At 51.6% G+C, this 15934-nt stretch overlaps 2 long non-coding RNA genes across 2 annotated transcripts; one reads left to right on the top strand and one right to left on the bottom strand.

The window, feature by feature from the left end:
* Positions 1-11195: 11195 nt before the first annotated feature.
* LOC134172801 (uncharacterized) lies at positions 11196-13404 on the bottom strand. The gene is made up of 2 exons (XR_009968024.1): positions 13277-13404; positions 11196-11904 (listed from the first exon to the last, which is right to left on the bottom strand). It is a non-coding gene; the product is annotated as an uncharacterized LOC134172801 (long non-coding RNA).
* On the top strand, positions 11395-13474 carry LOC134172800 (uncharacterized). Its single transcript, XR_009968023.1, has 3 exons — positions 11395-11541; positions 11749-11897; positions 13270-13474. It is a non-coding gene; the product is annotated as an uncharacterized LOC134172800 (long non-coding RNA).
* The last annotated feature ends 2460 nt before the right edge of the window (positions 13475-15934 follow it).

Below are 15934 nucleotides of genomic sequence, written 5' to 3'. Positions count from 1 at the left end.
CAAAAATTGAATCTCCTGTGCAGGTCCCTTGACCTTACTCCGTTTTATGGCAAAACCGGCTTTCAGCAGGATTTGGATTATTTTCCTCCCTTTCTCAAAGACTTCTTCTGCTGTATCGCCCCACACAATAATGTCATCAATGTATTGCAGGTGTTCTGGAGCTTGCCCCTGTTCCAGCGCATTCTGGATCAGTCCATGGCAAATGGTAGGGCTGTGTTTCCACCCCTGGGGCAGTCGGTTCCAAGTGAACTGGACACCCCTCCAAGTAAAAGCAAACTGTGGCCTGCTGAACCCAGGACAAGTGCCATTTCTCTGAGGAGAGACAGAGTTTGATCTGAACAACAAGATTTTGTAAAATCATGGAACCATTTAGGCTGGAAAAGACCCTTAAGAACATTGTGTCCGCCATTAACTGAATACTGGCAAGTGAACACATGAACCATGTGCCTTAGAATATGTCTTTTATATACCTCCAGGGATGGTGACACAACCACCTCTGTGCACAGCCTGTTTCTTGTCCCTTCACCAGACAGGATAGGCAGACCAGGACAGGCAGCAATCTCCTTTATCCCTGCTGAAGGAAGGGATTCATCCTGGTTGGTTGAGGCATCTCCTCCTGGGATTGCAGCCCTGGGGCTGGAAGGGGTCCGCTCCCTCCCACACCACAAACCCACAGGAGGTGGGAGTCAAAGATCACCAGTGTACCACAATCCCCAGTGTCTGCAGCAGCACAAAAGGGGATCTCTGAAGTCACAGCTGATTTGGAAAAGCAAAACCTCATTTCCAGAGCTCACTCCCCATGGAACTCACCAGTTTGGCGAGTCACGAACCTGGTTGAAGGTCATTAACAATTGACTGCTGGTGTTTAAATGCTAACACAGGTCCTTGAGAGCTGCTGCACCAAACATTGCGAACTTACAGAGACTTTGCAAGCAGCTGCACACCCCTGGATAGCAGCATTAGGTGAAAGGAGATGTTCTTTATATGGTTCCTTTCCAAGAGGAGGATAAGGAAAAATCTGCTTTTACTTAGGAAGGTCTACATCAAACCTTTACCAGACTTCACACCCAGTTGTTTATGCTGCACTTGCTGAACTCCTACAAATAGTCTCACTTCCTCAGAAGGTGAAAATGTAGCGTTATACAGATGATGTTTTAATCAGAGGAGATTACCCCACAGAGGCAGGGGAAGCAGCAACAGCAGTGTGGGAAGCACTACATGATGTCAAAGTTCCAACTGAGCAATTTCAGAAACCAAGTAGAAACCAGCAGGTCAACGCTGCCACCCAACTGGGTATAGTCTGCAAATTTATACATCCCAGTATGGAGCAGTACAGACCAGTTTGCACCAGTACAGACCAATATAGGCCACTATGGCCCCAGATACTGCTGGGGTTTCAATATCCCAGTGCTCCCAGTGCTTGCCGCAGCTCTTCCTGCTTGTAGTCGTGCTCAACTCCCAATCCTTCCCAGTGTTCCCAGTACCTGCTGCAGATGCTCTCAGTCCCTCTCAGTCCTTCCCAGTCACTCCCAGTCCCTGCCACAGTTGCTCCTGCTCATTCCCCACATGATCTCCTTCCTGGTTGTCTTTTGGGGTCACCCCAAATTAGGCACCCCCCACTCTGGGGCCACCCACCCACAGCTCCCTGATACTAGAGGGGGGGGAGTTGGAGTGCCCCATGGGGTGTGGTTTGGAAGCAACATAGAGCATTTGGGGCAGGGTGGCTTTGGGGGGGGAACAGCTTTTTTTGGGGAACCCACAGTTGGGGACGTGGGTGTTTGGTGGAGCTTCTCCAGGACTTTGGGTCCCAGGGTTCATTTGGGGAAGGCCCAGGGTGATGGCGGGGTGCCATTCACGTTTGGGCTGCCCCAGGCCCTCCATCTGGGGTTCCTGCCTGCTCGTGTGCTGCTTCAAGGAGATTTGGGGTGACCCCAGGATTCTGGGGAGCACCACGATTGCTTTGGTTGCCTTCAGGGCCCTTTGTGGGGGGTAGTGTGGTTTTGGGATGCCACTTTTGGAGTGTCCACCTCCTCTGACCCCCTGAATTCACTACTGAACCCAAAGCAACGTTGGGGTTCCCCCAGTGGATTTGAGATCCCAGAGCATCTTGGGGGACCCTAGGGCGAGAGCTGGGGGAACCCCACTTTTCAGGATACTCATTTTTTATCAGGTCTGTGCAACTGCGCTGAGCCTGGGTGTCTTTGGAAATGCAGGCTTTGGGTTTGGGGGGATTTGGGGGATCCTGAGAGGATTTGGGGGATTCAGGCTGGTCCCTAAAGCACCCCGGGGTGGCTCAGTTATTTGGGGGATTCAGGCTGGTCCCCAAAGCACCCCGGGGTGGCTCAGTTATTTGGGGGACTTGCCCATTTGCAGAAAATGGGGGTCCATCAATCCCAGGGCAGCCGAATTTCATTGGATGCCTAAGGACTCCTATTGCCAGAAGTGGGAGGAATTCGGTGGTTGGGAGGAATTCGGGGGTTCAAGGAACATTTGGAGGTTCAGGGGTTGGTTCCCCAAAACTGCCTTCCTGCAGTGTTATTTATCTGATGAGACAGAGCTTGGTCTAATCAACAAGATTCTGTAGAATCATGGAACCACTGAGGTTGGAAAAGTCCCTTAAGAACGTCAATTCAACCATTAACAGAACATTGGCAAGTCAACACATCAATCACATCTCTTAGAACATGTCTTTTATATACCTCCAGGGATGCTGACACAACCATTTCTGCAGGCAGCCTGTACTTCAAGTCGCCTCTTTTGAAGACACTGAACCGAGACATTCTGAGTGGGAAAAGGGACTCTTGTATTTAGCCGCAGCAGTAAAACAAACTGAGAACATTGATCAAGAATAACCAGTACAAACCATCCATTCAATCCAGTCAACTGACTTGACAGTATCCCAAAGAGTGGGATGGATCCCCTAAAGGATCCCAAAGGCTCTCAGGATGGAGTTGCATAAACCCACTGGCAGAAAATGGCATGCCTACCTATTGGGAGTTGCAGAGGAAGTGAAATTACCTGAAGGACAGACTGAAGTTTCCAAACCACTGCAGATGCTTGCAAATGCAATCATCAGCGTTACAACAACCTTTCAAACCCTCAGCAGGTTTAGAAGCATTTAGCTTTACTGAGGGAACATCAACAGAAAATACTTGGTTCACTGGTGCCTCAGCAAAAAGGATCACAAAATTATAGAATCAGCCACCTTGGAAAAGACCTTTAAGCTCATCCAGTCCAGCCCTTACCCCAGCACTGCCAGGGCCACCCCTAACCCATGGCACTGAGGCCTTGTCTCCCAAGGCCACCCCTAACCAATGGCACTGAGGCCTCATCTCCACCGTGTGTGAACACTTGCAGGGACGGTGACTCCAGCCCTGCCTTGGGCAGCCTGTTCCAATGCCTGAGCACCCTCTGGGGAAGGAATTGCTCCTCAGCTCCATCTAAACCTGCCCTGGTGCAGCCTGAGGCCATTTCCTCATGTCCCATCTCTTGCTCCTTGGGAGCACAGCCCAGCCCCTCCTGGCTCCATCCTCCTGTCAGGTAGCTGTAGGGAGTGATCAGGTCCCCCCTGAGCCTTCTCTTCTCCAGACTGACCCCCCCCCCCAGTCCCTCAGCCGTTCCCCATCACACTTGTGCTCCAGGCCCTGCACCAGCTCCAGTGCCTTCTCTGGCCCCGCTCCAGCACCTCAATATCTCTCTTGTAGTGAGGGGCCCAGAGCTGAGCGCAGGATTCGAAGTGCGGCCTCACCAGTGCCCAGTGCAAGGGCACAACCACTGCCCTGGCCCTGCTGGTGCTGATACAGGTGCTGATATAGGCCAGGATGCTGGTGGCTTCCTGGCTGCCTGGGTACAAGCTGCTCATGTTCAGCTCCATCAATCAGCACCCCCATCTGCTTTCCCATAAGCAGTTTCCAGGCGCTCTTCTCCAAGCCTGGAGCATTGCAGGGGGGTGTTGTGGCCCAAGTGCAGGACCCAGCACTTTGTCTTCTTGAACCTCATCCCATTGGCCACAGCCCATGGACCCAGCTTGTCCAGATCCCTCTGCAGAGCTTCCTACCCTCCAGCAGATCAATTCTCCCGCCCGATTTGGTGTCATCTGCAAATTTACACATCCCAGTATGGAGCAGTACAGACCAGTTTGCACCAGTACAGACCAATATAGCCACTATGGCCCCAGATACTGCTGGCATTTCAATATCCAAGTGCTCCCAGCCCCTGCTGCAGGTGCTCCTGCTCATCCATCACCAGACCTCCTTGCTGGTGGTCTTTTTTGGGAGCACACCCCAAATTAGGCACCCCCCCACCCTGGGGCTGACCCCAGCTCCTGATACTGGGGGCAAAGGTTGCAGTGCCCCATGGGGTGTGGCTTGGAGATAACAAGAAATAATTTGTGGCTGCTGGCTTTGAAGGGGGAGCAGCTTTTCTGGGGTGCCCCCAGTTGGGGGCAGGGTGTTTGGTGGGGCCCCTCCAGGATTTTGGGTCCAGGGGTTCATCTAGGAGGGGCTGGAGTGATGGAAGGGTGTGGGTGACTTTTGGGCTGCCCCAGGCCCCCCACTTGTGGGTCCTGCCTGCTCTTGTGCTGCTTCAGGGAGATTTGGGGTACCCCAGGATTTTGGGTGGTACTACAATTGCTTTGGGTGCCTCTAGGGCCCTTTGTAGGGGCAGCATGGTTTTGGGGTGCCCCTTTATTGGGGTGCCCCCTTTGGGGGATCCACCCCTCTGCCCCCCCTGAATTCACTGCTGAACTCAAAGCAATGTTGGGGTCCTGTCAGTGTATTCGGGGTCCCAGAGCATCTTGGGGGACCCCACTTGTGGGGACACCTCTTTTTTAGCAGGTCTGTGCACCTGCACTGAGCCAGGTAGGGCTTTGGAGATGCGGGCTTTGGGTTTGTGTTTGGGGGTATCCTGGGGGGATTTGGGGGAATCCTAGGAGGATTTGGGGGATTCAGGCTGGTTCCCAAAATGCCTCGGGGTGGTTCAGTTATCTGGGGGACTCCTCATCTCCCAAAAATGTGGGCTCATCAATCCCAGGGCAGCTGAATCTCATTGGTTGCCATAGGGAGCCCCATGGCCATAAATGGGAGGAATTTCGGGGATTGGAGGTATTTGGGGGTTCAAGGAACACTTGGAGGTTCAGGAGGGGGGGTTCACCAAAACTCGCTGTAGAAGGCACATTATACTGGGGGAGCTCACATGTGCCGAAAATAGGGGGTACCCGGGTCCCAGAGCACCCTGAGTCGCTCTTGAGTGAGCAATGTTCCCTCAGGCTGGAGATGTTTTGAGGGGTTCAGAGGGGATTTGGGCATTGGGGGGGATCTCCAAAACTCCCTGGGGTAGTGCTGTTTCCTTTCCCAGCCCATGGATACCTTCCTCGATAACTGGCAAGTGCACATGACACAGCAAGAGATCTGTGTGTCTGAAGGCAAGTGCACATGAAGGTGAACAGTTCCTTTTGGTGTTAGATCTGTAGAGTGAGATTTATCTCCAAAGCAACTCAACCATGGACCAAGGAAATAGGCAGGGAATTTTCAGCTGTACCTGCAGTGCCCTGCTAGGAACTGCACAACTGGGGACTCCAGAAATAGATGAGATTTTTTCTCCCAAGAAATCCACCAGTGACTGGAAGGAAACACACACTCTTCTCTGTGACACCAGGGGTCGCTGCTTCAGCTGAGCGCTAATCCCTTTTCAGAATCACACCAACCCACTGCGCATTCAGCACACCAGTAGCTTTTATCAAAACCTGACCTGCCTGGAACACTTCAGTTGTAGAGGCACTAAATATTTATTTACAGGGGTGGAAGGGACCTTAAAGCTCATACAGTTCACTAGAGCAGGTTGCTCCAAACCCCTGTGTCCAAACTGGTCTTGAACCCTGCCAGGGATGGGGCAGCCACAGCTCCTCTGGGCACCCTGTGCCAGCACCTCAGCACCCTCACAGAGAAGAGCTTTCTCCTGAGATCTCATCTCACCCTCCTCTCTGTCAGGTTAAAGCCATTCCCCTTGTCCTGTCCCTACAGGCCCCTTTAAAAAGCCCCTCTCCAGATTCCTTGCAGAACCTATTCAGGTATGGGTTTAGTAAGGTCTCCCTGGAGCTTCCTCTTCTCCAGACTGGACACCCCCAGCTCAAATATAATGCCAGACCCCCACTGACACAAAGTCTGTGGGTCAGACAAGTTGCGTGGATATGTAAGTAGCAGGGAATGAAAACTGACATGTCTTTGAAGACAGCAACATCACAAGTGGGAAAAAACCCAACTATAAAGCAGCAAAGACAGATGTGGTCTGTCATGACCTACACCTGGAGCCCTTTGCAGAGGACAGCAGGCATTGTATGGCTGTTGAAACATTCAGTCACCAGGTAACTCAGAGCATCCTTGGGCTCTGAGGCTCCAGGGGAACTCCATGGGAAACAGCCTGAAGCAAGCACTGATGTTCCCTCCCTCAGCTGGGAGACACACTGCCTTCCTGCAGTGCCATTTCTCCGATGAGACAGAGTTTGGTCTAAACAATTCTGTTTCTACAAAATTCCATGATTTTGTAGAATCATGGAATCATTTAGGTTGGAAAAGACCCTTAAGAACATCGAGTCCACCATTAACCAAACACCGGAAAGTCAACACATTATGTCCCTTAGACCATGTCTTTCATATACCTCCAGGGATGGTGACACAGCCACTTCTGCAGGCAGCTTGTTTCTTGTCCCCATCATCTGACAGGACAGGCAGACCAGGCCAGGCTGGGATCTCCTTTATCCCTGCTGAAGGAAGTGATTCAGCCTGGTCAGTTGAGGCATCTGGGGTTGTAGCCATGGGGCTGGAAGGGGACTCAGCTCCCTCCCATGAACACCACAAACCCACAGGAGGTCTCACTTCGTCAGAAGGTGAAAATGCATCGTTATATTGATGATGTCTTAATCAGAGGAGATTGCCACACAGAGGCAGGGGAAGCAGCAACAGCAATGTGGGAAGCACTACATGATGTCAAAGTTCCACCTGAGCAATGTCAGAAACCAAGTAGAAACCAGCAGATCAACACTCCCACCCAATTTGGGGTTGTCCACAAATGTTGTCAGCTTATTTGGGGCACCCCCACTCGGGAGCGGGGGTGTTTGGTGGGGCCCCTCCAGGATTTTCGGTCCTGAGTTCATTTGAGGGGGCCCGTGGTGATGGTGGGTTCAGTTCACTTTTGGGAGGCTCCAGCCCCCCCTCATTTGGGGGTCCTGCCTGCTCGAGTGCTGCTTCAAGGAGATTTGGGGTTACCCCAAGATTTCTGGGGGCACCACAATTGCTTTGGGTGTCTCCAGGGTCCTTTGGGGGGGCAGTGTGGTTTTGGGGTGCCCCTTTATTGAGGTGCCACTTTTGGAGGGTCCCCCCCTCTGTGCCCCTGAATTCACTACTGAAACCAAAGCAATGTTGGGGTCCCCACTGTGGATTTGAAGTCCCACAGCATTTTGGGGGATCCCAGGTCAGGTGCTGGGGGGACCCCATTTTCAGACCACCCCTTCTTCAGGGGGCTCCTGGCTGCTGCTCTGAGCTGGGGCTGCTTTGGAGCTGCAGGGTTTGGGTTTGGGGAGATTTGGGGGTCCCCACTGGGAATTTGGGTGCGGGGGGACTGGGTTCGGGGGTGCCAGGTTCTGGGGTCCCACCTGGCTTCCAGGTGCTTGTGCAGAGCCCCAAGAGCCTCTTCAGGTGCTCCTTGCACAGCTCCTTCAGGTCCCGGGGCTGCAGCTGCAGCAGCTTCACGTCGACCTCGTGCTGACGCAGCTCCTGCAGCAACTGCGGGGACACCTCTGGGGGGGGGGAAGTGCAGGTGCCAAAGCTCCCCGGGGGCAGGAATCTGGGAGACCCCCATGTCCCTCAGTGGAGGCAAGGGACCTTTGTCCCTTGCACCCTGAGTCTCACTGGATGCCCTGTGTTTCCCCATGGCAGTAAGTGGGGGGAATTTGAGGGTTCAGAGGAAGATTTGGGGATTCAGGGAAGTTCTGGGCTTTAGGGATGTCCTCAAGACTCTCTGGGTTTGCAGGGATTTGGGGAACCCCTGTCTCCTGAAAATGAAGGGTATATTTGTCCCAAGGCACCTGGGGCATCATGTGCTCCCTTTGCCATAAATGGGGGGAATTTGGGGCTTCAGAGGGATTCAGGATTTCATGAGGGGTCTCCAAAATTCCCCATAGTGGGCACAGTAATTTGGGATGTCCCCCCATGTTCCACAACATGGTGGTGTACATCTATCCCAGGGTACTGCGAGTCTCTCTGATGCCCCATGTTCCCCAGTGGTGATGCATTGGAGGAAGAGAACCTGGGGGTTCAGAAAGGACCTGGAGGCTCAGGAGGGATTCTGGGGTTCAGGAATCTCCCCAGAACTCCCCAGGGGAAAGCAGGGATTTGGGGGACACATCCATGTCCCAAAAATAGGGGTACAGTTGTCCCAGGGCACCCTAAGTCTCTCTTCGGTGCCCCATGTTGGCCAATGGAGGTAAATGGGGGTACCCATGGGAACCTCATGAGGAGGTTCTCAAACTCGGTGTGGGGGAGGGGTGAGAGTAATCTGGGGGACCACCATAGCCCTCAAACAGGAGCTAAAGACACCAGAAACCACCCCACAGATCATTGGAGAGGGGGAACTGGAGATCTGGAGGGACCCATTATTATTATTATTATTACTACTAATAATAATAATAATGTTGCTATTATTATTAATATTAAAATACTGTGCTTGATTTCAGTTCCTGATTTGCTCTCATCTTCACCTACGGGCTTTGCGTTGTTCCCATTCTCCTCCCCATCCCACCCAGGTGCTGAGCAAGCGGCTGTTGGTGCTGAGTTCCCGGCTGGGTTTCAACACTGACCCTGTCCTGGCCCCTTGGCTGTGGCAGCAGGGGCTGGGTGTTAGCACTCTTGGAGCTGGGCTCTTTGCATGGGCACGCAGCTGGAAGCAGCATTCTTTGGCTCAGGAAGCGCAGCTCCCGAGTGTTGCTGGGGCTGGGGCAGTGCTTGCCAAGGGCAGGGGAGGCCCAGCAACAGCTCCTGTCCTGGCCCTGTTGCTTGGGAGCACAGGGGCTCCCGTGGGCATTGCCGCAGTCAGGATTGCACAGGTGTGCCCAGAGCCCACCAGCTCCTTCCCACCTTGCGCAATGCCCGGTGGGCTTCCGTGCCGTGCCTGCACCTGCCAGGGCCTTTGTCACCTTCCAGAATGCATTGCCAGAGCCCAGCAGAGTACTGGAGCTTTCCGCAATGCCCAACACTGTCCTGGCCTTTACCAGAGACCACCAACACCCCTCCTGCATTCCACAATGCCCGGTGGGCTTCTGCAGGCCTTGCCAGAGCCAGGCAGGTCCCTTGTGCTGAGCTGCCAGTGACAGCACCAGCAGCTGCACTGCCCAGGGGCTGCTCCTGCCCTGACACCTTCTCAGCACCTAGGACACCAGCAGCTCCTGCACACAGAAGGCTCCTGCTTTGCACCCACAATGTGTTTCAAGCCACTCTAAAACAGGATTGCAAAGTCAAAGAACACGTACCTGCATGGGCAGGGCAGCCATGGGAGATGCAGCCTCCAGAGGGAGGGTTCTCCTCTGCACTGGTTACTGCAGGGCTCTCGCTCCTTAAATAGCCCGCGCTCACCGTGGGGCCCCATCACAATGAGCAAATCCACAGCGACTGCCACGGCTTTGTGATGGCGGCAGCATAGTGCTCATGGCCACTGGGCACCCAGCGGTTGGGACTGCGTGTGCTTTAAGGTCCCTTCCACTCCAAACCAGGCTGTGACTGTGTGACTGTAAAATACAACCTGCATTTGGCTGCAGAACATCTCTCAGCACTGAGTCAGGCCCAAGATCAGGCGCAGACATTTGTGCAGCAGAGCCCTTCTGCAGCCACTTCTTGGCTCTTGTTGTTTGCTGGCAGCTTCCAAAGGCAGTTGTGCCTCTGCCGGAGCCAGAGCAATGGCCCAGCCCGTGCTGTTCTGTGTGGAGCGCTCCTATGGCACCATCAAGTGAGTGCAGGGCTCGGCAGCACTGGCAGGAGAAGAGCTGTGGGGCCTGACCCTGCTCCCGGGGCAGATGCGGGTGAGCTCCAGCACTTGGTGTTTCTTGGCAGGAACCTTTGGCTCCAGCTTCCCTTCCACCTGCACTGCCTCCATGACACTGGACTGGGATCAAGTGGGATGGAGTGGTATGGAGCCAGGATAGAACCGGGATGGAGCCAGGATAGAGGGGCATGGATCCGGGAAACAGCAGGGTGAGTGGGGCTGTGGCAGGGATTGTGTGAGAAGGGAGGACTCTGGGTTCGGATTGAGCTGGGGGGCAGGGGGTCGAGAGCAGTGATGCAGTGGGGTGAGGTGGGCTGGGCTGTGCTAGGAGAGCACAGGAAGAGGGGCCTAACCCAGCAGGGGAAGTGCAGGCAGGGATGGAGCCCACTAGGGCAGGGGCTGGCCATGCTGGGGATGGCAGCAGGACCATTGTGCCCCAGCAGGGCTGGGATCTCAGGAGGCTGAACCGACGTCCTGTGCTTTTGGTGCAGGGACGCCAAGAGCAGGCAGCTCCTTGAGGAAAGCTGCTCACTGCCCCTTCGCACCAGGTAAAGATCTGGTCCCCCCACCTTGTGTGTCCCGTGCACACTGTGGGTGTGCAGCCCAAGAAAGTTTGGCTGAGAACTGCTCCAGTCCTGAACCAATGTTTTGGGTAACATAGCCAAGGAGATGGGTACCTGCAGGTAGCACTGTGACTTATCTCAGCACAGTCCTAGAGAGAGCACGAACTAAGCAACCCCTCCCGTGCTGAATCAGCACTGTCTGAATTGATGAATAGTGTAAGAGATGTGTCTGGAGGATTAAAAGTTTTGTTACAGAAGGAAATACTTCCAGTGCAGACATGTTTCCTGGCCCTGAGTTCCTAAGATCTGGAGTACATAGAATCATAGAACAGTCAGGGTTGGAAAGGACCTTAAGATCATCTAGTTCCAACCCCCCTGCCATGGGCAGGGACACCTCACACTAAACCATGTCACCCAAGGCTCTGTCCAACCTGGCCTTGAACACTACCAGGGATGGAGCATTCACAGCTTTCCTGGGCAACCCATTCCAGGGCTCACCACCCTTATAGTAAAGAACTTCTTCCTTATATCCATCTTTGTGTACTGTAAAATGTTATTGTATCCAAATGTAATTTGGCATTCTTGAATTGTGTGACATGATAATGACTATGTAAATGATGATAAGTCATGTTTGGCACCTGTTTGGTAGGTATGTTCTTAATGCGTGCAGAAGCTGAGATAAGCGTAAGCAATGGTTGTCTTTCTTTAGCCCTTTGCAGGAGATCTTGTGTCTATTCAGATGGCTGCAATGAAACAAGAGGCTGGCTCCAATGTGTCATTAGGGTAGAGAGGCTTCCCTGGGACTCCCTCCTACCATGTAGCACTGACGTATGATGCTAAACCTGTTTCCCTGGAACACATAGGAACCAGACTTGGGCAAGGAAGGTCAAAGTGAAATGAAAGCACCAGTGCTCATCTCAAGCTTTGTTCACAGTTCTGCAACAGGAGAGTAAGCTGGAATTGGGATGGTTGTTAGGACCTTGATCCTTTCCAATGTGAAAATCATGCCATGAAGAACAACACTTTGAAGAATCTGGTGTTCTCTCTTTGAAGAGAAACAAATGAATCCAGGAATCCCATTCAAAGACCGTATCTCTCAATGCATTCTTCTGTTCAGAAACATTATTGTCTGCTTTTTTGTTTTTCTTCTTTCCAGAGCACTGTGGAGAAAGTGGCAGCTGTCTCTGTCCCAGTTCCTCAGGTGATCCCCCTTGGAATCCCTCTTCCAGGGAAGGCTAACCATGAAGTAGACACAAATGCTCTTCTAGAAATGAAATCAGGTCTGAATGAGAGCTTTGAATCCAGGTAAAAACTTCTCTTACGTGTTTATGTGAAACTTTGAGCCTCAAGACTTTTGTTTGTGTTTCATGATGATTTTTATGAGGGTGCATTTCCTTAAGGATATTAGAAAATTAACCAACATGTTTTGATTCACCAACTCTACTTGCACTTAACTTTATGCATTCAAACAATATTATTGACATATGAGTTATTTCATGCATGGCAGCAGTCTTGACTGCTTCCAGATCAAGCTTTTAAGCTGTTGCATTTTGCTTTGACTGAAAAAAACAGTGCATGAAAGTATAGTATATTTTATCAATTTCTCATCTACGTCCTCTGTGGATCATTGGCCTTCACTCCCAGCCGAGGATATAAACATCTGAGGCTGAGGGAGCTGGGCTTGTTCAGCCTGGAGAAGAGAAGGCTTCTCATGTAGAGAACTTAGCAAAGCTCCCAAAGCCTAAAGGGGCCGCAAGAAACCTGTAGAGGGGCTTTGCACAAGGGCCTGTAGGGACAGAACAAAGGGAATGGCTTTAATCTGACAGAGGGGAGACTGAGATGAGCTCTTAGGCAGAAGTTCTTTCCTGTGAGGGTGCTGAGGCAGTGGCACAGGGTGCCCAGAGAAGCTGTGGCTGCCTCATCCCTGGCAGTGTTCAAGGCCAGGTTGGACACAGGGGCTTGGAGCAAGCTGCTCTACTGGAAGGTGTCCCTGCCCGTAGGACAGGGCTGGGAGTTGGAGCTGGATGAGTTTTAAGGTCCCTTCCAACCCAAACCAGTCTGGGATTCTGCAATTCTGTGATTTTGTTCAATACCTTTAACACTGGAGCTAATTCTTAAATGATGTGAAAAATGAATCACAGATTCCTTCAAGTGCCAGATATGTTAGTAAGGGTAAGACTGGAAAACTAAATTGTGTTTTCTTCTCCAGTGTCAGGAAACATTACCAAATGCAGGCTCCTCTTCATGCTGCAACAACAACCAGCGCATCTCCAGGACTTGTATATGCATCTTGTTCCAGAACTAACTAGCGCAGTTAGTTAGGAACTACTGCTTGTGTCATAGCTGCCTCCAACCTGGAACGGTGGCAGGTGTGGTCATATACGTAAGAGCAACCAGTTTTTGCAGTGATGCCTGTAACTGTCTTTTCTCTGGCTTTTTAATTCTACTGAAAACTAACTTAGTACCTTTCTGGCCTAGTTTTAGTTGTCAGTAAAGTCACTCTTTCCAGTTGTCTTCGTATTTTCTCAATAGCCTTTGATCTGTAAGTCAGTACCAGCAGCTGTGGCTATCAGCTGCTATGTTTCTAGTGACTTTGCTGCTGCAGACTCTAACCAGGAAAATACTGAAAACCTCTTGATAGCCTTAATGACATGATGTGATGTGGCTTTTTCTTCAGATGGCACCATGTCTTGAGTGCAGACATCTGCTGCCAGTGAATACACCCACTTGCACTGGACGTGAGTCACCAGTAGCTCCACAGGTGCATCCCCAGACCAACATCTGCATAAAGGTAATTGAGAATAAATCTAACAGAAGAGCAATTTACCTCCTGGCGTGCATGTTTCTAACAGGTGACTTCATTAAAAGTAGCTTGATCCAGCTTGGGTTTCTCTAATTACACTGTGACAGCTTTAAGTGTTAGTAGGATTCCAGCCACCTTGACTAGAAATAAGCATTAAAGGTAAACCACATAAGCTCAGGAAGGCCTCTTGAAGAGCACAGGAGGTAGCAGTTTGAAAGACAGGACACGTGCCCTTGTGTTCAGTAGGGAGATATTCTGTGATTCTATCATTTATGGTGTTTTACTGAGCATTTTAAGTTTATTAAATACATGCTCATTACTCTGCTTCACTCAGTTGATTGTAAGTGCTTAGGACAGACAGGCTGGCAGGACTGGGGCAGTGGGGAGATGCCCAAAATACTCTAGCGCATCATTAGTCAGTGATCCAAAAGTGCTAGTGGGCTTAACTAACCAAAATCTACCCTCCAGAATACTCCCTACCTCAGGGCATGAGGACCTAGGTAGGGGCCATCCTCAACCCTTCCAGTCAGAGGAAAGGGTGTGAGAAGGAGATACACAATTTGTTTTAGTTATTTACTGTATAGAAATATCAACCAAGTTGGCTTTACTGTGCCTTTTTGCTTTAGTGTGCTTGTTTAATCCACTGTGCATGTTGTACAGCGAGTGTGTGATCATTTTGTTGAGTACCCTGCCTGTCAGCAGAACACTTGTGTACCCAGCAACCTCCCTGCCTCTTTTACAGACATCAGGTCCTGCTGCATTCCCCAAGGTGGAACTGGACGTCTACAGAAAAGAGGCTCCCATGTACACGATGGAACCAAAAGCAGCCTTGGAGGAGACAAAGCAGGGAAGCCAGGGCCAGCAGACTGCCGCCCAGGCAAGGTAAGGCAGCCTGCCCACCTCTCCTCCTCTGCTTCGCAACTACCAGCCTTTGAGCATCCCCACCTTCTGTTGGGGCTTCTGAGAGCACACGACCACCTTAGCGCAGTGACCAGCCACAGGACAGCAGGCCTGCTCTCCTTCCTTGGCCCAAAGCTGAGCAGAGGGAGGCCCAGGAACACATCTTTGCCTCTCATCTTTGCTCAGCTTCTAAAACCCCTTGAGGGACGTTTTTTATCTGCCCCTTAGCTCTGTCTCTCTTGCCTTTATCTTCCTCCCGAAAAAGAGGAGAGATGCCAGTCAGTACTGCAGCAGACCACTAGCCACATCATAATAACACCAGAGATTTCATGTGTGCTGCTGGGACAGGAGGACTTTAGCCAAAGGTGTTGTCATGGTTTAGGACAGCCGGTAACTCAGAACCACGCAGCTGCTCACTCACTCTCCTTCCTGTTCTCCTCCCGGCGGCTCCCAGAGGGAAGGGGAGGAGAATGGAAAGAATGTAAGTCCCATGGGTTGAGATAAGAACAGTCCAGTAGCTCAGGTATAACACAAAACCACGACTGCTACCACCAATAATAATAATGATAACGATAATGGGAGTAACAAGGAGAGAGAACACAATTGCTCACCACTTGCCGACCAATACCCAACCTGCCCCGAGCAGGGATCTGGACCTCCTGGGTGACTCCCCCCAGTTTCCCCTGGGGTGGCTGCGGGGGTCTCTTTGCCCCTCTGCGGGATGGAGCGATGTGGGAAGGCAGAGAGAAGGGCAGCACGTGACCACGCTGGGGAGTGTCACAGACCTGGTCACAAAGGGCCCCGCTGTGACCCCACCACCAAGAGCAGGAGGCGTGGGGCATCCAGTGCAGGCTGGACCTGGCGCTGGGATAGTGCCTGTGCCAGGAGCTGTCCTGCTCTCGGGATCCTTCTCTGCAGCTCTCTTTGTTCCCAGCCTGGATGTGCTGGGCTTCCTCCATCTGCCATGGCCCTCAGTGGGGAACGGGGACATTGCTGGATCTGCTGCTGCACACCTGAAGGGAAGTGGACTTGGAGCTGTGACTCCTTCTGCTTCACAGGGGAATGGTTCAGAGAAGTCATCCTTGTGGGGATAACTGAAAGGGCCTTATTAATGACCAATGGTAATTGATCAGGGACAGAATTAAAATCAAATGGGAATCCAGTGATATAGCATTAATTGAATTTTAATTCAACTGTGAATTCACAATGATTTGAAGATGATGTAGATGATAATTTAGAGGATGACTTAGAGAATGAGTTTGCCTTCCAGTATCTGATATCTACAAGACATCTGGAGGGGGATTCTTTACAAGGGCATGTAGTGATCAGACAAGTGGGAATGGCTTTAAGTTAACAGAGGGGGGTGAATGAGACCTTAGGAAAAGTTCTGTGGGACACTGTCACAGGCTGCCCAGAATTATATCTGTGCAGCAGAGGGTCTTTCCTGGTTCAAGGCATGCAGAGAGGCAGCTCTGCCCAGATTTACCACTGATTTAATATAGGTTTCATGAGAAGGAGAGAACTGCTATTGAATAAGGGTCAGGACTGATAAAATGCTCCCTGCTTGTGGCAAGATTGGAGTAAAAAAACTCAATAATGCCCTGGTTTTCCACATTTGGATGGGATTTTGTCTGCAGTG

This window comes from Pezoporus occidentalis, unplaced genomic scaffold (genome assembly GCF_034315485.1).
Source record: "Pezoporus occidentalis ecotype Australia unplaced genomic scaffold, CSIRO_AGI_Poc_V1 ctg475, whole genome shotgun sequence".
In the NCBI taxonomy this organism is placed as follows: domain Eukaryota; kingdom Metazoa; phylum Chordata; class Aves; order Psittaciformes; family Psittacidae; genus Pezoporus; species Pezoporus occidentalis.
Note: the sequence above shows the minus strand (reverse complement) of the source record. Positions and strands in the feature narration are given on the sequence as shown.